Source organism: Prionailurus bengalensis, chromosome B2 (genome assembly GCF_016509475.1).
Source record: "Prionailurus bengalensis isolate Pbe53 chromosome B2, Fcat_Pben_1.1_paternal_pri, whole genome shotgun sequence".
Lineage (NCBI taxonomy): Eukaryota > Metazoa > Chordata > Mammalia > Carnivora > Felidae > Prionailurus > Prionailurus bengalensis.
Genome location: NC_057349.1, coordinates 151,747,092 through 151,771,666, shown reverse-complemented (window position 1 = coordinate 151,771,666; position 24,575 = coordinate 151,747,092).

Below are 24,575 nucleotides of genomic sequence, written 5' to 3'. Positions count from 1 at the left end.
AGCTCCAGCATCCCCCACACTCTTCTGTTCCGACCCCTGCCCCCACCCCCTCAATCTTGGCCTTCGTGCTGGGCCACAGGCAGGGACCTGCCCTCTTTTCCTTTGGTTCTAAGCCATTAGCACCTTATGTGATGCAGCCAGTTCCCCTGTGTGAGGCCCCCTGTGCTCCCTCCCAGCTCCTCCGCTCTCTCCCGACCCCTCTGTGCTCCCTCCCAGCTCCTCTGTGCTCCCACCTGACCCCCTCTCTGCTCCCTCCCGGCCCCCTCTGTGCTCCCTACCGGCCCCTCTGTGCTCCCTACCGGCCCCTCTCTGCTCCCACCTGGCCCCCTCTCTGCTCCCTCCTGGCCCCCTCTATGCTCCACCTGGCCCCCTCTGTGCTCCCTCCCGGCCCCTTTGTGCTCCCTCCTGGCCCTCTCTGTGCCCCCACCTGGCCCCCTCTGTGCTCCCTCTCAGCTCCCCTATGCTCCCACCTGGCCCCTTCTGTGCTCCTACCTGGCCCCCTCTGTGCTCCCTCCCAGGCCTCTGTGCTCTCACCTGGCCCCCTCTGTGCTCCCACCTGGCCCCTTCTGTGCCCCCACCTGGCCCCTTCTGTGCTCCTACCTGGCCCCCTCTGTGCTCCCTCCCAGGCCTTTGTGCTCTCACCTGGCCCCCTCTGTTCTCCCTCCTGACCCTCTCTGTGTTCCCTCCCGACCCCTCACTGCTCCCTCCGGGCCCCTCTATGCTCCCTCCTGGCCCTTCTCTGCTCCGTATCAGCCCCTCTGTGTTCCCACCCGGCCCCCCCTGTGCTCCCTCCCAGCTCCTCTGTGCTTCCACCTGGCCCCCTCTCTGCTCCCTCCCAGCTCCCCTGTGCTCCCTCCTGGCCCCTCTCTGCTCCCGACCGGCCCCCCTGTGTTCCCTCCCAGCCCCCCCTGTGCTCCCACTTGGCCCCCCCGTGCTCCCTCCCAGCTCCCTTGTGCTCCCACCTGGCCCCCTCTCTGCTCCCTCCCGGCCCCCTCTCTGCTCCCTCCTGGCCCCTCTCTGCTCCCTACCGGCCCCTCTGTGTTCCCTCCCAGCCCCCCCTGTGCTCCCTCCCAGCCCCCTCTGTGCTCCCACCTGGCCCCCTCTGTGCTCCCTCCCAGCTCCCCTGTGCTCCCACCTGGCCCCCTCTCTGCTCCCTCTCAGCTCCCCTATGCTCCCATTTGGTCCCTTCTGTGCTCCCACCCGACCCCCTCTGTGCTCCCACCTGGCCCCTTCTGTGCTCCTACCTGGCCCCCTCTGTGCTCCCTCCTGACCCTCTCTGTGCTCCCACCCGACCCCTCTCTGCTCCTTCCAGGCCCCTCTCTGCTCCCTCCCGGCACCCCCTGTGCTCCCTCCTGGCCGCTCTCTGCTCCCTACCGGCCCCTCTCTGCTCCCACCTGGCCCCCTCTGTGCTCCACCTGGCCCCCTCTGTGCTCCACCTGGCCCCATCTCTGTTCCCTCCCAGCTCCCCTATGCTCCCACCTGGCCCCTTCTGTGCTCCCACCTGACCCCCTCTGTGCTCCCTCCCAGGCCTTTGTGCTCTCACCTGGCCCCCTCTGTTCTCCCTCCTGACCCCCTCTGTGTTCCCTCCCAACCCCTCTCTGCTCCCTCCGGGTCCCTCTATGCTCCCTCCTGGCCCTTCTCTGCTCCGTATCGGCCCCTCTGTGCTCCACCTGGCCCCCTCTGTTCTCCCTCCCAGCTCCCCTGTGCTCCCACCTGGCCCCCTCTGTGCTCCCTCCCAGCTCCCCTGTGCTCCCACCTGGCCTCCTCTGTGCTCCCACCGCCCCCTGGAAGCCAGTGATTGGCAGGTCCAGCTGCAGCGGCTGCCGCGGGCCCCTCCAGGCTCCCCTGACAGATGTTTTAATCTACTGTTTGAAGAATGACTTCTGCGCAGCTCTGGGGCTCACACATCTGTTTCTGTTTAGAATGCAGAGGCGTTTCAAACAGCCAGGCTCTGCCACCCCGGGAACTGTTTAACCGGCGGCCACGTTGCTTACATTATCCATTACAGCCAGGGAAGGATTTACGGCAGGCGGGCTGGACATACTTTTAAGCTCTGTAAAATAGATCACTCATTTCAAAAAAGAGAACAGTTTAGCTTCCTAAACACATCCTTTTTTGAAAGGAGATATTTACTTTATTAACCCATAAAAGCATCAGGGAGCATAAAGCTTCCAGAACCGTTCGTGTTTCAGCCACTAGAGCTCCCACAAGGAGGCAGCTTCTGGCCTCACCCCTTCGCTGTTACCCCTGATCTCACCGCTCACGGTTCCCGTGCTCCTGGCAGCTCAGCCACTCGGCAGGGCCCTGCGAGAGGACGGGTCCCGCAGGAGAGACGCCAGGGGCGGAGTGACCTGGCGTGCAATAATCGTTTACTGAAATAATTTAAGAATCACTTTCTGGGGCGCCTGAGTGGCTCAGTCGGTTGAGCGTCCGACTTCGGCTCGGGTCATGATCTCCTGGTCTGTGAGCTCGAGCCCCGTGTCGGGTTCTGTGTGACCGCTCGGAGCCTGGAGGCTGCTTCGGATTCTGTGTCTTCCCATCTCTCTGTCCCTCCCCTGCTCATGCTCTGTCTCTCTCTGTCTCAAAAATAAATAAACATTAAAAAAAATGACTTTCCACATAAACTTGAATGTGGGAAAACCAAGAGGTATCTGTAGGTTATAAATATCAGAGGTCACTTTTGAGAGCATCAGGGCCTGTAAACCAGGTGTTTAACCAAGTTGGAGAGAAAGGAAAAGAATTTATTGAGTGAATGCTGTGTGCTTGTTGCTTCCCCATCACCATAAAGGGACTAATGGCCCCTGATGATGGGTTGGGGTCACATTCCACACACGTCTCCGTATAGAACCCTCCCAAACACTCTGTGGTGGGACCACCCCACGCCGCAGAGGCAAACCCGCAGGAAGTGGCCCGCCTACGGTCACTTAGCTCACCCGCGGGGCCGAGACCCACTGCCCCAACCGCTGCGCGGCGGCCTGGGCCAAGGACTCGAGACGAGCGGCTCTGAAAAGCTGTAGGGTTCCAGCCAGGTCTGCCTGGCACCAAATCTCAAGCTTTATTTCCAGGAAATATACCAGGTAGCTTAAAGCATGTGATGGGTGCTGGTGCATCTGGGCAATGTCATTTGGCGATTTTTTTCCCCAGTTCTGAGAAGAAATGCTTCTTTTATTTTCCATAAATCTCCATTTTTCTACTAGCAAATACGAAAAGAGGAAGAAGTCGAGACACCATCTCTCTGTTCTTTACGGCCACCTCTTGTAGGGCTGAGGGGCAGGGACGCCCCGTCACACCCTGGCTGGCTGCCGCAAGGGCCCGAGGGGGGACTGGAGCATCATGTGCAGAAGGAAGCCCGTGGCTGGTGCTCAGGTGGCCTCGTACTCAGAGATGGAGGGACCGCGTGCTGGAATCGTACGGTCCCCTCCTCACCGCCTCTGCCCCTGCTGCCCAGCCAGAGGAGACGAATGCACATGCAGAAACCCTTCCTGGCCAGCACCCTGCCGCCGGGGTTCTCACGGCCCTAGCCAGCTGCTGAGTGCACAGCACGCCGTCTTCGGTTCCACACCACGTGGAAACCGTCACCTCCGCTGGGATTTAAGCAAGCGAGACTCCAGACACCACGCCAAGCAAAGAGGAAGCCTGCGTTTTCCGTGCAGGGCCGTGTACGTCCTACTCTCCAAACCCATCAACGGCACGGGCCACTCCTGATATTTTCGTGCAAACGCAGCCTGCGCAGCCCATGTCCTGAAAACAAGAGTGCCCACTCCCCAAAAGGCACAGGTAAACTTGTATACAGTCTTTTTTTTTTTTTAATGTTTATTTCTTTCTGAGAGGGCATGAGCGGGGAAGGGGCAGAGAGAGAGGCAGGCACAGAATCTGAAGCAGGCTCCAGGCTCCGAGCTGTCAGCACACAGCCCGACGCGGGGCTCAAACCCACAAACCTCGAGATCGCGACCTGAGCTGAAGTCGGACGCTTAACCAGCTGAGCCACCCGGGCGCCCCCACTCTTTTGGATGAAAAAAAGTGTTTTACAAAAAGTAACTGCAAATATTGGCTTTTTCACTTTGAACTATTGTGCAGGCAACAAGCCGCCTTTCTCGAGGAGATTCGTCAACGGAAATGACATGAAAACATCAGCTTGGAATGATCTGCCCTGGGAAGGGACACAGGCCTCACTTCCCGGGAGGGGGACAGGCAACCAGAGAAGTCAGCTCAGAGAGGACACCCCTCCTGCCTTGAGAAGCACCAACAGGCAGCACAGAAAGGCCACGGGGATCTCTCCATGAGGCCAGCCTCGCACAGGGCTGCCCCGCCGAGAACAAGCAGTATGTCCCCCGCACCCAGTATTGGGCCCATTTTGGGTGCGATTCCGTGTGCCAGAGCAGAGCTCTTCAACAGAAAGTGAGCTTCTGAGAACACAGGGAAGCCGGTGGCCAAGGACTAGAAAGGGGAAGGGAGACCCCACAGATATCCGGGGTGCCGGCATGTCAGGAACCCAGGATGACGCGTACCTGTGTGGAATAAACGTGGCCACCTGTGCCACCGAGGGTCAAGTCCGGCCCAACCTAAGCCCTAGGTACCTGCTCCCCTCACAAACAAGCTTGAGGCCCCATGGCCAGCACGAAGGCAGCTGTGTCCCGCCACAGGGTGGACACTTCCCACTGGACCCTGACAGAGAAGCACAGAAACGGAGGGAGGGCAGGCCCCTGGGAACAGCTAAGGACGTTTGAAAAGGCAATTTTATGTCCGCCGAAGCCGACAAGACAGGAGCTTGTGTTTTCGTCTTGTTTCGTTTCATTTTTAGAGGAATTCATTTTATTGCACTTTTCAAAAGGGGATGACAAATAGAAAATAAAATTTTGGAAACTCTGGTTTTCATCGCAGGTAGTTGGGGAAGTACTGATTGAAGCAGCGGAAAAATTCGGGTAAGAGAGAAGAAAAATTAACACGTTAGGTCTGTTCTCTCGGTCTCCCAAATACAGGAGAGCCTCGCAGGGCACAGTGTCATTTGTCTGCAGCACCAAGAATCCAGCTCCACGTTCTTTCGGATTCTCCGCCTGGATCTCGGGAATTGGTTCAGCGTTGGCTACAATGGCCCCGGCAGCAAGGAACGGGATACAGTATAAACAATTCGCTAAATTGGAAGTTCTCGGTTAACACACGGCTGAAGCGTGATACCAACTCTCTGGCCACTAGATGACAGTTCTAGGTGGCTAAGTATGAAGTTTGGTTTTACAAAATGTTTGGTAAGATCTCATTGAAATTTTTAAAAATTAAATTTAGATGTGGCTTTAGTTAAATTTGAATCAAAATTTTGATATTGATTAAATATGATTAATTTGCATTTTTCTATTCTTACAATAGAATCCTGAATATTTAAAAGAAATACATATTTTAAGACAAATTTTTTAATTTATTGTTTCTTTGTATTTAATTTATTTTGTGATGTAAATTAAACCTTTAAGGGCAATAGAACATAAATAACAGGAAAATCGTGATTTTTTAACAACATAGCTTTTGCAGACTATGTAAAACTTCATGAATTCTGTACGCCTCTAGTTTCATATAATGTAAACGTTAACAACCCACCAAGAGGATACCCAAACAGGCACAATAATAATTGAATTAAGCTGTCTCTGTTATTTTTACAATTTTTAGCAAATAAACATAATTTTATACATTTTTTTAATTTTCCTTGCAAATCTCTAGTTTTCAGTGTAGAAAGACAGAAATATTTTATTTACCAGCTTGTTAACTCCGTTTATAAGTTTCCAGGATTTCAGCCTTGTGGCCCGCCCCCCCCCCCCCCCGTACTTGCTCTGAGCCCACACTGAGGGGGCCTTGACATTAGAGTAAATCCACTCGAGACTTTATTCTTCTTTCCTGGTATCATTCAGCTTTAGAGTCCAAGGCCAGAAGAGCCTTTCCAACCGGCCCGACGCGGGTCCCTTGTCCCTTCCCAAGGGGCAAACGGGGGTCCTCAGTCAGCGGAAGCTCTTTCTGAAATTGGGGCGTGCAGGCAGTTGCTCTCGGCCGCTCCGGGGCTGCGGCCTCGGCCTCACACACACACACCTCCCTCCCGTCAACCTGCGAGCTTTGGAGAAAAGCGTGAGGCTTGGTAGGCTGAGGCTCAGGGGAGTGGGGTTCTCCCCAACCTAAGAAAAGGTTCCAAGAGACCCCAGGGAGGCGGCGGAGAGCCCGGAGGCAGGTGGCAGGCGCTGAACGCAACAGAGGCTTTCTCGCCCGTGTCCCGGAGTCCGGCAGGCCTTCCGCTCCTGACGGGACACGCGCTCTGCCCCCAGTGGCCCAGCTCTGCGCACACGAGAGCACAGACACTTGCTCGTCAGACTCACTAGTGTTAACTGCATGATTTAATTAGGTGAGCCTCATCCTGATCCAATCCGTACACGAAAATAGAGTCATCGTGCCCACGAAACCTAAGCCGAGTGCTTTGAAAAGAGTGCAGGGGAAAGTCACAGAAAAAGACCTAGGTGTGGATGAGACAGCTGTGAATAAATGGAGAAGGAGAAGTCACAAAAATCCGGTCAGATTCTGCTCTCGGAGCCCTCCGCCCGCGTCCCCGTCAGTCGGTTCTTGCTCGGCCTAATTCCCCGCCTCTCCTGATCGTTTTCGAGTGGATCCCTCTCACCGTCAGGGCTGGATTCAGTGGAGGGTTGGCCGAGAAAGTGGCTCCATGGTTGGGAAGATAGACGGTCAGATGCAGTGATGAGCTAGTAAATGTTCACAGTCTGCTGTCTGGAAAGAAGACGGGGCCCTGATTTAGACCAGTGCCCGGTTTCCCAGGTGGAAAAGATGCCTCACAGACCGCTTAAGGCCACGCTCGGCGTGGAGCTGGGAGACACGCGCACAGGGTGGCCAGGGAGGCGTGGGCCAGCGGCAGAGGGCGCGGGTCAGATGGTGGCCGGCGAGGCGTGGGCCAGCCCTTCACCCTCCGGGCCTCACCAAGCCCCGCCGGACGGGACCGAAGGGCACCGAGGATGCAGAGGTGCGGTCACGAACGATGCCCCCCGCACACACTTCTGTCCCAGCTGGAATGTCAAAGTTGGCGTGTTCAGTGAGCAAGGTCAGAGAGGGGCCGGCTGTCACCGACGGTTCTGACCGGGCTCCTGTGTCCACGTGTGCCGATTCCCTCCCGCCCCTCTGCTGTTCACTGAGACGTTTATGCCCCCGTCGGTTCACGTTTCTCCAGAACCTACTGTACAAGGGCTCTGTCTGACCTTCCTTGGAAACTGAACCCAAACAGCATGAAAACTCGGTCACCCAGAATCTAAGAAGCTGGAGGAGGCCTGAGGAAGACCGTTTTAGAAGCTGGACTAGAGAGTGGGAAGAATTTGGTCTTTGTGTTTTCTCTTGGCTTATTGGATGTATTCTTTATTCCCAGAGATGAATGATAATAAAATGAAACATGTTCCTCTGAAATGTCTACACTCTTTTGTGGAAAAAAGCCACGCGGTGTTTGCTTTCCTATTATTCTCAACGATAGCAGCATTTGGAAGGGAAATGGCGCTGAGGGGCCAGAGCTGGCCAGGGTGGGGTGCAGAGCAGAAAAGAGGGGTAAGAACCATCCCTCCCGATTCTTCTTTCTGTGACGAATCCAGAAAGTCACCGACAGAGCACACGCGGGAGGTGCTTCAGGACCCGGGGCGTCCCGGGTGCTCGGGGTGGGTCCCGCCGCCGTGTTAGCGGAACAGGATGCTCCCCCCGCCCCCACACGAGCGAGGCTGGGCTGTTCCACCTCCAGCCATACAAGGAGGCCCAGGCTCCCCGGGTCTGCACATCTGTGGCCTCGGAGATTAGCAGTGCAGCACGTCAGCCTCCCAGCTTATCGTGGTCGCCAAACCCAACTGCATGTTGTATATAAAAATCTTGATCTTGCGATCTTGGCCTTCAGATTTCACTCCACTGTAATCAATAACTTGTCACGTATAAATAAGACAAACGCTACCTAATGGCCCCGTGTTTATCGAGTCAATATATGGCGTGGAGGGAATTCCTTGGCATTGTTTGTACGCGGTATAAATATTTAAGATCTCACCAGTAACAGGAGTTTCTGTGTATATTATACAGAGTTCTCTTCTATCCGGTTTGAAGAAGGAGTATGAAGGAGCGGATGCAAATTGTCCAAACAAACATTTGTTTCTTCCTCCAGCTGGGCAGGTTGCCATCACTCCTCCGGGGGAACCCTGGTGGTCCCAGCTTGTACACTCAGGCGGGGCACCGCTGGGCTGGGGTTGGGAGAGGTACGGGGCGGGGGCTGACGTGTCGGGCGGCGTGCTGTGCCGTGCCGTTGTGAGTGTAGCGAGGTCTCGTATGGCGTCATCTTACAGGTGTGGTATGATGCGCCGTGAGATGTAGTGTGGTATGTGGTGTGTGTTGTGAGGTGTGGTATGTTGTTTGAGGTTTGGTGAGGTGTCGTGTGGTGTGGTGTTGTGTTGAGGCGTGGTGAAGCGTAGTATGTTGTTTAGGTGTGGTGAGGTATTACGTGGTGATGCGTGGTAAGGTGTTGTGCGGTATTGTGTGTTGAGATGTGGTGAAGTGTAGTAAATTGTTTGAGGTGCGGTGAGGTGTGGCGAGGTGGGTGGTGTTGTGAGGTGTCATGCGGTAAGGTGTGGTGAGGTACACTATGTTGTTTGAGGTGTGGTCGGATGTTGTGTGTTGAGCTGTGGTATTGTGAGGTGTGGTAAGATGTTGCATGGTTCTGCCTGGCGGACCTCTACCGGCGACGCGGAAGTGGACAGGAGATGTCGCAAGCCCAGCTCGGATGCGGCAGCAGCGGCACACTCACTTAAGGGGGAGCAAGAGGGTCAGCCGGCTTTTCCCGCCAGCTACCGGGAAATAAGATGCCTGGTTAGGAATCACGTCGGGAGCAGGATTGCGGGGCCGCTCGGGGCCTCTCGCGGAGTGGCTGGGGTGGTGGGGGGGACAGTGGCCTCGGGGGGCAGGTGAGTTCCTGAGACCTCATCCGGCCAGTGATGCCAACTCTTGGTGAACGTCATCATCTGAACGGTTTCCTAGTCTTGTCGCCTCTCTCTTGTTCTCTAAGGAAAAAGGAGAAAGAAACAGACAAGTTACCAAATGCAGGACCTTGGGGGTCCCCTGCAGGGGCACCGGCCACAGCTGGGCAGGATCCCCACCTCCCTTCACAGGAAGTACTTCCTGAACCCCACGGCTCGGCTCTAGACCAGAACGGAGTGTCTCCTCCTCGGTCCTGCCCGCCGTGAGCACAGCGGTCTCTCACCGCTGCACGCAGCCCATCCTTCCAAGGTGCTCCATACAACGTATGAAACGGTAAGATTCCGCACACTCTCCCGCGCGTGCTCCCTGGTGACCAGCAGACAGCAGCCCCGGCGCTTCGTCCGTCTCATCCCAGTACGCGGTCCTGTTCTGGGCTCGGCGTGGCTCTGCAGGATTTGGTTAACACACTACCTTTCATCGTCTGTTTCTCAAGCTCGAAAAGGCAAGACCGTCTCAAAAGTTGCTCTCTGACCCCCAACTAGCTCGGATTCTACCAGAAGAGTACATCTGTGTTATCTTCTCAAATGGTTTAGGAGCAGCGCTAGCAAATTGGATGACAGGCTTCTAATACTATCAGGAAGCCCTGCACCTGTGAAACAACCCGTTTCCAAGTGTGGGGAGAACATGGGTGAGGAGGGGCCAGGGGGTGAGGGCACCGAGGAGGAAAGGAGAAACGCGGGGGGTGAGGCAGAGGGATTTGCACGCGGTGGGAGACAGGGCTCACGCGTGGCAGGCTCACAACCACGCAGGCCCGGGAGGGACTTGGCCTCTCTGCGCCTCGGTTTCCTCAATGCCTCAAATTGTTCCAAGCCACTTTAAGCCACTTGGGAAGGTATCTGCAACGCCGCGCGCACCGTCCCCACACAGGGCACGCACCGTCCACAGACCAAGCAGCCCTGAGTGAAGTAGCCATGGCCGCGTGTGTGTGTGTGTGTGTGTGTAAGAGAAACAGAGGAAAGAGGGCAGGGACATCACTGAGTGGAATTTCAATGCACAGCGACAAACATTTAAACAAGCACGGCCCTCGGGCGCCGTGTGCAGAAGGAGTCACATGAACGTCCTTCCCTTGCGAGGTGCCGACTCATCTGCTAAAAGGGAAACGTGAGAGTGAGGCGAAGCCTTCCCAGTACGAGAAAAGAGATTTTCTGATCCACCGGGGAATGTCGAGCCGGCCCCCGAGCGGCACCCCGCCTGTCCGGCCACGCCGCCGACCGAGCTCCAGGACCGCGGGGCCCGGCGAGGGGACAGACGCCTGCCCGGGAGGGGCTCCTTCCAGAAGTGCCAGCAAAGCAGGCTGCTGGCTCTGGGGGCAAGCCCACCCCCTGCCGTCCCCTTTCAATGAACCGAAATCGGCTTCCAAAGAAAGGCCCGGTCCCGAGCCGGTGGCTCCGGCTGGGGTTCAAAAGCAGCCGGAGGCTCCCCTCCGTCCTTCCGGTGGACCCGCTCAGAGCAGTGGGAGCACGGGATGGGCGAGCCACATGCAAGGTGCCTGTTCACGCCCAGAGCAAGGCCCCCGGGGTGGCGGGCTCCACGCGAGGAAGCCCTGATGGGGCCGAGGGTGCACACATGGCAACTTCGTTTTGGAAGAGTCGGGTCTGCACCTCAGGGACGGAGGGCCGACAGGGACCCAGAGCTCACGGCACCGGGTCTCAGAGGGGACGAGCACACACGCCAGAGTGGCCACCAAGCTCCCATGCGTTTGGTGCCCGATGCTGAGGAGAGGAACACCGGCGACCACGTGGAAATGACCTCAGAGGGGTCTAGTGGCCGGCACGTGGCCTCCGGGTATTATCGGTGAAGCCAGGGCCACGCACCTGCCCTGCGTCGGGCTCCGTGGCGCCGGTTCGAAGCCACACTAGGGCGTCTCAACCCACACGCGCGTGACTCGGCGGCCTGACGGAGCCCTCCTCGCGAGCGCTGCCTGGGAACGTGTTTGCTTTTCTGAGGACACTGCCTTTGTGGGAGGGACGCTGGCCATTTCCCTTCCCACCGGGCCCGCAGAGTCCGCCAGCCCCCTCGACACCTTCAGAGGGGGCATCTTCAGACCTTCGGGGTCCACCCGGCCAGAACGCCCCCTCCCCCCGCCGAGCCGAGGGGAATAGCGACACCGAGCGAGGGCACCAGGGTGACCACGAGGTGCCACACGAAGGGCTGGAACGAGGCGCTCCGTGGCCTGTCGGCAGGTGCTTCTGACCGGCTTGCCTCGGTGCCTGCAGACCTCCCACGCAGCTTGTTCAGAGGGGCCACGCGCGTGTAGTCCGCCCAGGTTCAGACTCGTCTCTCGAAATCCAGCCTCGTTGTCTCCGTTTGTCTGAAACGATGTCTCTCCCTGCCCTTGAGCCGCCTTTAGTTGGACGGAAAACAGTTGTGTATCCCCAGCCGTTGGGCCCGGACGGCCGCTGCTCGGCCCCGACGGCTCCGCCCCACCCCCACCCCCAGCCCACTGCAGACACGGCCATTGGAGGCCCGCGACCCGCCCTCCGGCTCGTGTCCCCTCTCACCAGCGGCGTGGCGGTCGGGACGACACAGGGACGGAGGGCCCCGAAGGAGAACCTGCAGGACAAGAGGCAGACAGGACACACCCGGAAGCTCTGCCTCACAGCCGGCCCATCGTCGCGGGGGGGATGTCCCTGCCGGCGAAGCCAGCGGCGCAAAGTGGTTTGCTCCCTCCGTGGGGCCGGCCCGGAGCGCACAGCCAGGTGGGCCCCCCAGGCGGAGCTCTGCGGGGGCCGATCCCGTCTGTGCGCTGGCCGTGGCCGTGTCCCCAGGCTGCGCCGCAGCCCCCGGTGCCCGTGACAGAGGCCGTGGTTCGGCAAAGCCTGACAGTTACCGCCTGGATGTTCACAGCGTTTCCGTCCGTGGCTGTCCCGCGTTCTGATGGCATAGGGAGAGGACCCCATGCACTCACACGCAGAGAGCTCACCAGGCCAGAGCCAAGTTGGGGTGCATGCTGAGACCCCTGGCCACCCAAGGAAGGAGGCCACGAGGGACTCAGGCCACGAGGGACCCAGGGAGGGAGACCACGAGGGACCCAGGGAGGAAGAATACAAGGGACCCAGGGGAGGAGGCCACAAGGGACCCAGGGAGGGAGGCCAGAGGGACCCAGGGAGGGAGACCACGAGGGACCCAGGGAAGGAGGCCACGAGGGACCCAGGGAGATAAGCCAGAGGGACCCAGGGAGGGAGGCTACGAGGGACCCAGGGAGGGAGGCCACGAGGCACCCAGGGAAGGAGGCCACGGGGGACCCAGGGAGGGAGGCCACGAGGCACCCAGGGAGGGAGGCCACGGGGGACCCAGGGAGGGAGGCCATGAGGCACCCAGAGAGGGAGGCCACGAGGGACCCAGGGAAGGAGGCCACGAGGGACCCAGGGAGGGAGACCACGAGGCACCCAGGGAGGGAGGCCACGAGGGACCCAGGCCACAAGGCACCCAAGGAGGGAGGCCACGACGCACCCAGGGAGGGAGGCCACAAGGCACCCAGGCCACGAGGCACCCAGGGAGGGAGGCCACAAGGCACCCAGGCCTCCTGGGTGCTGCTGACTGCTGCCTGGTCTCAAGGGACTTGTGTTCTGTTGATGTCACCAGACTTCTCAAGCTGATACCACAGGATGGGAGACCCCAGGGTGCATTGTGCTGAGACTCACGTGGGGATGAGAGCTGAACAATTGGTCTGTCCGTGTCTTTCGCAACCTAGGCCCCACGTGTCATCTGTGCACAGGGAGGCGTCCACAGCTCGGATGAGAGTGGGGACCGGGGGAGCCAGAACTGCCTGGGGCTCTGACACCACGACTCTGAGAGATCAGGATTCCTGTGGTTAGAGACACCTTCCTGCCCATTGGTACACAGTCAGCACTTAATAGATGACCACTGCTCCAAAGAGCCCCTCAAGAGAACCCTGCTTTGGGGCAGATCCCCTGCCTGGCAGGCAGAAGCTGTCACCCAGCTCACCCAGCCAGGGGACAGGGCCCAGCAGGCAGGGGACAGGGCCCAGCAGGCAGGGGACAGGGCCAATGGGCAGGGGACAGGGCCCAGCAGCCAGGGGACAGAGCCCAGTGGCCAGGGGACAGGGCCCAGCAGGCAAGGGACAGGGCCCAGTGGCCAGGGGACAGGGCCTGGCAGGCAGGGGACAGGGCCCAGCGGCCAGGGGACAGAGCCCAGTGGCCAGGGGACAGGCCCCAGCAGGCAGGGGACAGGGCCCAGCAAGCAGGGGACAGGGCCCAGCGGCCAGGGGACAGAGCCCAGTGGCCAAGGGACAGGGCCCAGCAGGCAAGGGACAGGGCCCAGCGACCAGGGGACAGGGTCCAGCAGCCAGGGGACAGGGCCCAGTGGCCAGGGGACAGGGCCTAGCAGGCAAGGGACAAGGCCTAGTGGCCAGGGGACAGGACCCAGCAGCCAGGGGACAGAGCCCAGCAGGCAGGGGACAGGGCTCAGCAGGCAGGGGACAGGGCCCAACGGCCAGGGGACAGGGCTCAGCAGGCAAGAGACAGGGCCCAGTGGCCAGGGGACAGGGCCCAGTGGCTAGGGGACAGGGCCCAGCGGCCAAGGGACAGGGCCCAGCAGTCCATGCAAAGGCAGGAGGGCGGCCAGCCTGAAGGAGGCTCGGGAATGGGTGGGAGGCCCCAGTCAGCCCAGCCTGCTTACAGCACGTCCGCGTCCCTGTGCAGGGCGCCCACCCCTCGTGTCAGGGCCACCCGGTGCAGGTGGCAGGACACACACGACACTTGGCAGAAGGGCCGAGGCCGGGGCTGGGTCCTCCCACCTCCCGGCTGCGGTGAGCCCGTGTCACCGGTGCGGGACCCACGCTCAGGACCAGCTCCCGTGGCTTCCGTAGGCTGTTCCCACTTCTGGACCACATGTATGGGCCGGCACAGCCTTCCTCGGCACAGTCCCACCATGCACACGCTCACACACACACACACATGCCGGACACAGTCACACACACGCACGCACACTCGGCGACACGCATTCGCACACGCACACAGACTTACGTCACACGTGCACACTTACTGATGAGCGTTCAGACATGCACAGCGTTCAGACACACATAGATTCACATGCACACGATTCTGACATGTGTTCACACACGCACGGTATTCACACAGGCACACGGACACGCACACGTGGGCACGTGCATGCACGCTCACACCCACGATGACACGCATTTGCTCACACGCATTCACGGGCGCGTGCTCACACACACATTCACACGCACACACGTGCGCACTCACTGACACGTGTTTGCTCGATCATGCACACTCTCAGACACACAGTCCACAAACGAGCAGCGGATTTCGCCTCCTCTCTGAGGAGCTGGAACGCGACACACACACCCAGCCGAAGGGACGGCCATGACACCGTGTCACGCAGAGAAGGGGTTTGCAGAGCTATTTCTGTGCGTGTGTGTTTCCATCTTTGCTAAAAATAAGGGAAGTTAAACATAAACAGACAAAATTGTTTCTTCGGGCCAAAGTGTCTGGGTTTTAAGCCGCTCTTCCCATAACATTGTATTCTTTGTGTCAAGTATTTAAGGCACGGAAGTGAGACAGATGGAGAGGAGTGTCCGTGTGCCCACGTAGACACATCTGCCCGACACGGGGCAGTCCCGTGGTGGCGTGTGGAGTGACACTAGATTGGCATTTATCCCCGGGGACATGAAGTGGCTGAGGGAAGCATCAGCAGTATATCGCTGGTTACACGACGCAGCCCGTCTAAACCAGAAGGGCCCCCGAGCCACGCGGAGAAGGCAAAACACCACTGGCCGTCCGGGTGCCCTTTCCGTAAACGAGGAGCCACCGCCTGGCCACTCCTCCACCTCCCCGCCTCGGGAGCAAGTAGGCCAGCCCCGCAGTCGGCACCCAGTGGAGTCCCCACTCAGATTACCCTTGTCCCGTGCGGCTGGCACGTGGTGGTTATGTGGTGAAGAGACGCGCACCGCCAGCCGACGCGCTGCCCCCGTTTGAGCGGCGGGCTGCCAACTTGGGTGTTTGGTTTACGGCAACGCCGGGCTCAGGAGCTCCCACGGGTGGCAACCACGGGACGCTCTGCTAGGTGTGACCCGGTGGCCGCCCCTAGCCACACCTGCTGACCGGCCCCGGGTGGACGGACGGCCCGTCTGGCTGCTCACACGCAGCGCACGACCCGCCCACGCCCGCAAACGGGACGCCGGGGATTCGGGACACTCGGGAACTGCCTGCCACCTTCCTCGGGCTCCGTGACTCCGAGCCGCCCGGGACGGTGCCGGGCAGCGCGCGTTCTCCCCGCAGGCGCCCCGCGGGGCGCCCTGCACCGCTGTCGCCTGCACGCCACTCAAACGCACGCGACCCGTGTCCACGCTGGTCTGATCGCCGGGAGCCCGGGCAGACCCACCTGCAAGGACACACGTCCCAAGCCAAGCTCTGCAGGATCCCACGGCTCCTTCTTAGATGCCGACGAAGCCAGACTGTGTCCCTGGAATTGTTCCTTCACCCAGATACTCAATCTGTAGTTTACAATACCCCAATTATTGTGGGTTATTATATAATTATGTGCATCTTGATATACAACATTAATTTTCAAGATGCAGCTTTAGGTCCCCCTCCCCGGCAACCAAAGTTAGAGTCCGGCCTGAGGAAAACCAGGCTCACAGACCGGTGCTCCGCGTCAGTGGAGAGAGATCGTCTTTAACTTTGTCTCTGGGGTCGCCCTTCACGGAATCCAGAGGAAGCTGCTGCTAAAGGGTTGGGTTTGGGAAAACCAGCCTTCCTCTCTCTGGGGTGGGGCAGCACAGCACGTGACCCTGGGAGGTCCGCGTCCGGGTGCCCCGGACAGGGCTGCGGCCGCGGGGGCATGAGCCACGCTCCCCTCCTGCCTGGGGCGGCAGCCGGCACGCTCTCGCTGAGGGAGTTCAGCCCCGAAGTCTCATCCGAGGCGTGGTCAAGGTCACAGGGACGGCCGTCCGGTGCCCCAGCCCGGCCTCCGCAGCCTGGCACGATGGGAGCTTCTGGACCATCCCATCCCGAAGGAGCACCTGCCTCCCCCGGGATCTCCCATCTGTGGCTCCTGCGCTCCGGGCCACCATAGCAGGAGCGAGCGGGGCAGACGCACTAGCTTCCCGACGCCGGCTCTTGATGTGGCCCTGCTGCTTTTGGTGACAATCCATCAGTGGGCCATCACGTGGCCTCACCGCCTGCCCTGGAGGGGTGTGGCCAACGTGGTGACAGCCAGATAGCATCTGTCAGCACAGACGATCACCGTGACCGTCACTGGCCCCGCCGGGCCCTGTGCTCACACGCGCACCTAGCTACACCCGCCACGTTTGTCCACGCAGGCCTCGCCCGGGCCGCACAGCTCGCTCCACACGGCCACCGTTTCTCTCTGCCCGTGGAGGGGCCGGGTCACTCCACCTCGGAGTTCCAGAACCGAATCGGGAACTCAGTCTGCTGGAATTCGAGCGTGAGACGTGAAGAAAACAACACCGTGCAGGTCGAGGATGCAGGGGACAAGCACCACGGCCACGGGGGTTCCAGGCCCTTCGTGGCCAGAAAGGAGTGGGCCGTGGCTAGACCTGGGGCCACGGGACCGGGGGGCAGGTGAGGACCATGGGCTCTCCCCTGCAGCCCAGCGTGTGCGAGACGTGCGGTGGGGGCAGGGAACCAGGGAACCAGGGACAGGGCATCCGGAGCCCAAGTCTGGGTGCGCACGGCCAGCGGGTCCACCCTGCGGCAGCCACCCCACACTCGCCCAAGAGGTGCAGCCTGTGCTCTGGGGACACTGTGGGCTCGGGACAGGAAGCCGGTGACCCCTGGGCCTGCACGGGGAGGTGGGAAGAACTCATCGGCCACAGGGGCGCCGGGGAAGGCGGCACCTCTAGACTGCGGGTCATGGAAAGTGTCCCCTTACACCAGGGGGCACGCACGATAAACGCACACAGCAGGCGGACAGGTGAACCGAAGTCGCGTCCCGGGAGCGTGTGCACCTGTGCTCAGGGCAGTGAGGGGCGGGCTCCGGGCCTCCGGAAGCACGTGTCGCCCGCCTTCTCCCACTGCCCTGGGCCTAGGGACGGAGGGGAAGCAGAGGCCCCACCTTAGGTCCAGACACCGCTTGCCACAGGCAGGCCCCGTCTCCAGCCCTGGACAGAGAGAGACAAATGGTTTGTGCCCCAGGCCGCCAGACCTAGACCATGCTTGGCGGGCACTCTGCACACAGATGTCACCCGGGGGAGCTGCTGGCCGCCTGGGGACACATTTACCGCCTTACCTCTGCTGTCTCACCTGTAACATGACGGCACCAGTGCCTGCCTGCCAGGTGCTGGGAGGGAACGAGTGAGGAGCCTGCGGGCAGCGTGAGGGCAGCTCCACCCTCACGGGGGCGGGTGGGTTGGGGGTGAACGTGCGCCCCGCTCTCAGGGTCTTCCAGAAAGACACAGCAAGGGTGTGTGTGCTGTGTGTGCGTGTGCGCGTGCACACGCGTGTGTGTCTTTAGGGAGAGAGGCAGAGAGGTCTAGGCGAGCCGCCGCCGGGAGAATCCCCAGCCCCGGGCGCCTCAGACTTCCCGCCCTGTGGCCTTCGGCTGATTCGACGAGGCCCACCGCGTGCAGAGGATGATCTGTGTGACCCCTTCTGCTGGTTTACGTGGTAGTCTCGTCCTAAAATCCCCTTCTAAGCGACATCCACAGTAACGTTTAGCCACATATCTCGGTGCTGCGGCCCCACCAAGGGGGCACATAAAGTCGGCCACCCCGGCCAGCCTCCACAGCGGCCACACGGCATGCGTGCCTGACGGTGAGGTCGGCCCCTGGCGGGCGCTTCCTTCGCGGGAAATGTGGACGCGTGGCGCTCGTCAGACCCCATGCTCCTCGTGCCAGCCGTTAAAAGAGACTCCCTGAGTGAGCATCACGGTTAGATTCGTGTGTCCACCTGGCCGGGTCATGGCGCCCAGTTGTCTGGCCAACACCGGCCCAGGTGTTGCTGCAAAGGTGTCCACGGATGTGGTGTCAGAGCACAGCCGACGTCCTCGGTGGCTGGGGGTCCCATCCAACAGCTGCAGGCTTTAGGAGTAAAACCTGAGGTTTCCTGGGAACAAGGAATCCTGTCACAAATGCGTCCCACGGAGACCCTCCGGAGCCTCTGGCCAGCTGTGGACTCTGCACACCCGCCAGCCTGTCAGGCTCTTCTGTTCCTCACAGGACCCCCTGCACCACGTGGCCCGTTGGTCTGTTTCTCTGACTGATGTGGGGCTTCCAAAAGGCCACGCGGCCCAAGACCCTGAGGGAGGGGACGGGGCGAAGCCACAGCTGATCCCGCTCTTGCCTGCACGACCCCCAGAGCGGGTTCCAGAGCCCGATTCCGCGCACTGACAGACACACCCGGGACGGCCAGGCACGCTGACCTCCTGTCACCGCTTACCACCGAACAACTACCCGCTTCCAAAGGCAATGATTCCAGTCTTGTTACGATGTGTTGTGCTCTTTTCCCAGGAGAGACCAAGGAAACCACTTCTGGAGACGATGCCCTGACAGTGACGTGTGCCACGGACAGAAGAGACCGGACGGCCCTGCGGGCCGCCAGCCTGGACTCCACGCGCGCCACGCGGGCCATGTGGGCCATGCCAGGTCCTAAATGAACAAGTATTTCCAGCCTCACCTCCCATCCCTATGGTAAGGAGAGAGAACAGACAGGTCTATTCTAAAAGCAGTGTTGTTGGGGGGCGGGGGGGGCACCTGGGGGCTCAGAAGTTACAGCAGGGGCACCGGCAGGGCTCAGTCAGTTGAGCACCCGACTTCGGCTCAGGACGTGATCTCATGGTTCGTGGGTTCAAGCCCCGTGTCGGGCTCTGTGCTGACAGCTCGGAGCCTGGAGCCGGCTTCGGATTCTGTGTCTCCCTCTCTCTCTGCCCCTGCCCCACTTGTGCTCTGTCTCTCTGTGTCTCTCAAAAATAAGTAAACATAAATAAGCAAATAAATACATAAATACATAAATAAAAGCAGTGTCAGTGAATGATTCGGTTTTCGTTCAGGGCATTTGTTCACTTGCTCTTAGCTCACCAGAGCAGGTGTGGGGCTGACCTGATTTTGTAATTAGGAGGGCCCAGAACGGCACGTGGGGTCACCCCAGCACGGATCACACTGACAAACGGTCCTGGGGCTGCAGGGAACGTGCACTTGGACGGGTTTACGTGAGGACTCCCCCGACGCCCCTCCAGTTATCTGCTTACAGACCCTGATTTCCATGGGAACAGAGGGGCTCCCCAGGGAAGCGGCCTGCCGTCCATAGTTAGCGTACAGACATGCGATCCGGGAGAATGATGAGAACAGAATTCAAAATGGGATGAAGGAACCTGGAGGCGGAAAGGACGCTGCCTGTGGGGTCAGACGGGGGCGTCAGGAGGTCTGGGGCATCATATGACTGTCCCAAGCCTATCCCTGTGAGACAGGCACACTCCAGAGCAGCACGTGTGCGCACGCAGGAGCACACACGTGTGTGTATGTGTATGCATGCAGACTCTCGTGTGCACATGCACACAGGTTCCTACATGTGCACACGTACACATGTGCCTGGACATGTGTGTGCACCATATACACACATACATGTGAACACACGCAGACTTGTGTGCGTGCATGCACGTGTGCATGCACAAACATGTACACACATCCACGAGCACATACGTGCATGCATGTCCACAGGTACACACATGACTGTGCATGTACCGCAGAGGGGGCCGTGGTCTCAAGTCGCAGGCTCCTCTGGCAGCTGGAAAGGCAAGGAAGCAGATCTCCCCTCGGGCTTCCGGAAGGAATGAGCCCTGGAGACACCCTGACGCTGACCCTCTGAGACCGAGTGTGGACTTCCAACCTCCAGAAGCATAAGAATAAATCTGTGCCCTTCTATCCCAGTGGTTATTTTTTGCAGCATCAATGAGATACTGATACAGACACCGCTGTGATTTATTTCACTGAACTGTAAGGACAAAAAGATTTATTTTTTTTTAACATTTATTTATTTTTGAGACAGAGAGAGACAGAGCATGAACGGGAGAGGGTCAGAGAGAGGGAGACACAGAATCTGAAACAGGCTCCAGGCTCTGAGCCATCAGCACAGAGCCTGACGCGGGGCTCGAACTCACGGACCGCGAGATCGTGACCTGAGCCGAAGTCGGCCACTTAACCGACTGAGCCACCCAGGCGCCCCACGGACAAAAAGATTTAAAAAAAAAAAAAACTATAAGGACTTCCATAGGCCACATTTAACCTTAGACCCTAACTCTATTTTCTCCGTAAGATTTTATGATTTTCAACTACAGATTTTCCTGTGATGAAGGTTTACGGAAACATAGCTCGTAGTCTCAGGAAAGTGTTAGTTCACCGAGCATCTTTCAGTCTCTAGTATTTCATCAAATCTCTATTTTCACAGGGTCCCAGGTTTTCACCACAAAAAGGAGACAGTATTGGTCAAAGCTTTAGCAGCATTGCTAGGCCAAACTCCAGGTGAGACACGGGCAAAACAGAGTCCCAAAGTCGGGTCCCAAAGCCTCTGGAGGAGTTTTGCACACACCTCCCGGTCTCGGTCCGCGGCACGCCCCCCTTTGCACACGGGGAGAGCACTTAGGCGTGCCGCACGCTGTCCTCTCCTGACATTTCCTCCTCTACGCTGAGCCCCGGCCGGGGGTGGAGCTGCGGTGTCCCCGAACCCAGGTGATCTGCACACCCTGGCCAGCCTGTACACGGTCTCCCGTGGCACACATCCTGGAGGATAGGCCCAGGGGCCAGGCTTTCTGCTACCGGGCAGCTCTGTGTTTGCTCATTTGCAAGGGTTGCGAGGCCAGCCACGGCCGAAATACTGATGCACGCTCATTCAAGGTGAGCAGGGCTGGGCGGGGAAGTCGGTGAGTCCAGAAAAGGGCATTTTAAGTTCGAGACATCTTGTGTTATCTGAGCAGCAATACCCAGCACCCTTTTTTTTTTTTAATGTTTATTTATTTTTGAGAGAGAAAGAGAGACAGTGAGTAAGCAGGGGAGGGGCAGAGAGAAGGGGAGACATAGAATCTGAAGCAGGCTCCAGGCTCGGAGCTGTCAGCACAGAGCCCGACACGGGGCTCGAACTCACAGAGTGTGAGATCATGACCCGAGCCGAAGTCGGACGCCTAATCGACTGAGCCACCCAGGCGCCCCAATACCCAGCACTCTTGAAGACACCCACACCTGGAGAGGGAGACCTGGGGCAGAAATATGAAGTCGGGAACCACCGGCTTGTACTTCTCAGTTGGCAGTACAGGACTGAACGGGACAGCCCAGGACGAATGTGTGTAAGGGGAGGCGATCAAGGACGGAACTGGGGAAACGCCAACATTAAGACCCATGCGGAGAAAGAGCATTTAGAACAATCACAGAGAGGATGTCACGGAAACTCTCCGAGAAAGGAGAGTTTCAAAAGAGAGAAAATGGATCAAAACCAATGGCAGCTGAGACCCTGTTGGATTTGGCCACTACGGCTCCTCGTGGCCCTGGTGGTGGCGGCCACGGGGGTGAGAGCCAGACAGAGAGAGGGGAGGTGGGAGAACAGGACACATCGACACGACTGCTCAACACAGAGGAGGCTTCAAGCACCGTGTTGTGCCCTGAAGAGAACACAACACTGCACGTCAGCCGTACCCAGTGAAAATAGGTACAAATAAACAAATAACTGTGTCTTTAGAATGATAAACGAAGACAGAGAGAGACTCCCGCCTCTCTCTACAGCGGGAAGAAAAGCCAGCGGCGGGCCGCGGGGAAGGGGTCGTGTACAAAGAGGGAAACCTTTCGGAGATGGAAACAGGGGGGCTGTGTGTGGATCTCGGGCCACGGCTGACGGGCCTCCCACATTAGAAAACGTCGGCGTGGTAGTTGCGTCGAACTTGTGTCTTCTTCAGAAACCACCCCCCCTTGTGGATTTTCCTGAGCTTGGAAGTCGAGGACCCTCAGCCTAACGTCCTGGCCTAGAGCAAGAGGGAGCGGAGGGCTCCCCCGGAAGGGCTCCTGCCACGCAGATAGAGAGCCCGGATCTTGCCACCTGAGCATGCATCTAAACGCCGATCTACAGAGGAAGCAGAGAAGACAAGGAAACGCCACAACGATGCAGCAGCGACGTCCAGAATGGAGAAAAATAACCAGGAAAAATAACCAAGTTTCTTCAACAGAAATGTTGTTTCTGAAAGGGGTAGGAAGCATCCCAGACGAAGGGACACGTCGCCCACACGCTCCGTGTGGGGTGAGTTCAGAGTCATCCAGCACGAGGACCCTGGCCAAACACCGGGGGAAAGCAGGTCTTGGACGAAATCAGGAAATTATTCTTAAGTGTGGTCGCTGAGGTAACGGTACGTGGTGGCGTCAGAGGCATGGAACAGGCGGATGAATTATACGTAGGGACCAGTCGTAAAACGTGCCCATCAAATCCTTGTGGGGACACAGCTGAGCACGAGGACCAGGACACGGCCAATTCCCGGCTCTGCTGACAGAGTTCACCACGCTTCTGTCTTTGCTTTGGGACACGTTTGGAAAGCTTTCGCGTAAAGGGTTCGGAAAGAAACGGGCTCATTGTTGCCGCTTCCACTGACCTCCGTGCATTTTTGCCACCCGGCGTCCACGTGTTCTGAGCTCCCTGTCCACGCACACGACACCCCGGGGTCCCCTGGCGGCCAGACACCAGGAAGGAAGGACGTCGGCCCGGCAGACATCGGCCCCTCCGCACAGCCCTCCCCCCCCGTCCCCCAACGCGCGGCGACAGGACCTCAAGGCTGCCAACGTGGGGGCACCGCCGACACCCAGATCGAGGACAGGACCGTGCCTCGGCCGGGCGCCCGCCAGCCCGACGGCCCACAGAAGCCGGCAAGTGAGAGGGCTCAAGGGAACGGAGGGCGGGGACCAGAGGAGGAGGGTCAAGATGGAAACCGCGGCTCCGTGACAAATATATTTTAATGAGTTCAGCTGTGCCTTTTTGTGCCCGGGATCAATAGGCAGCGTGTGAATGGCCATTGATGAGCAGAGGTCACAGCTGTTGAATGCGGTGCGCAAGCCGGCCTGCGGGTTTGGGGTGCGGCTCGCGGCTGCTCGCTGATTTGTTACACTTGGCGGAGCGGCATCGCAGCCCCGTCGGGGGCGCGGGACAGGCCGTCTTGCCGGCAGCGGCCGCCTGTCCTCAGAGCAGCCGAGGGGCTCCCGGCACCGACCCACCGGAGCGTCGGGAGCTCCGCTCTCGCGGCCGGGGCGGCCCAGGAGGGGCAGTTGCAGGAGAAGGGAGCCTCCCGCGTCCAGGGAGGAACCGTCTGCAGAATCCAAGGATTCTCTGTGACCTCGGTGCGCACGCTCTCCGATAAAACACACACCCTTTATTATTTTTCTTTTCACCTGAAGCTGGCATGTGCACTCGGTGGGTCCCGGGGCCGGCGTCCCTGAGACGGTCCCCGTGTCCCCGTGGAGCCCCTGACCCGGCACCACGGCCACAACCACGAGGACGGGGCGCGGGCGGACGAAGGAACGACAGACCACACTGGCCTCTCCTGACACACGCCCAGGGGACGGCACGCAGGGGCCCGAGGGGGACGTGGGCCCGGGACCCCGGGAGCAGCGGCTTCTCCTGCCTGGGACTTGGGCACCCCCGCCACCGCTCACCGTGTCTGTGCACCCGTGCGTGGCCGCAGGGAGCTGTCCCGCCCTCCTGGGCCTGTCCCGGGGTCCTGGGGTTCCAAGAAAGTCACTGCTCACGCTGCTCCCGAAGGAGTGCGGGGACGCGGCCCGGACGAGGCGGGAGACGCTGTCCCGAGAGAAGAGGACACATGACGCGCGTGCCCTCGGGACCGGCCTTCAAATTACGTCACCACACGGTGTCGGGGCCACGCCGGCCACCACACTGACCTCCGGAGGGACTGGGGCTGCTTTTGACAAGCCTGGGGTCCAGCGGGGGACACCGCAAATCAGGATGGCCTTGTCGGCCCGGCCGGACCCTCCCTCAGCCTGTGACGCCTCAGAAGGAAAGCGGGCAAAGCCACCTGGAAGGGACGGGAGCCGTGTTGTTCGTCCGGCCAGAAGGATGAGCAGAAGGACTGTTCGTTGGTTCGTGTTATTTGGCCAGAAAAGGAGAAGAACGTGCGACAAATCGTGTGAGGCGAACCTATGTGGCATCCGTGCTCGTTAAGAAGGACTGGCGGGCAGCTGCGCGGCCCCCAAGCCTGCCTGAGCCCCGTCCTCTTTCCTGTTTTCCGGGCTCACGGCGCCCGGCTCAGATCGGATTCCACACGGACCACTCACCTCCTGCTTTATTTCCCTCTGAGTTTATCCGTTGTTTTCACCCAGATTGTACTTGTTGGGCCCACACTACGTGCTGCGCACACACAGGGGCGAGGGGGTGATCCCTGCAGCTGCGCAGGAGGGAGCAGACGGCGTCGTGTAGGCCCAGCGGCTGGGCAGAGACGCGTTGCACCGCGTCGACTGCTCCGAGCAATTATTCCACCCAAGTCTGTACCCGGTCTTGGACGGTGGAGCCCGGAAGGTGTGAGGGACGACAGAGTGAGTTGCTCTTTGCACAGGCCTTAAA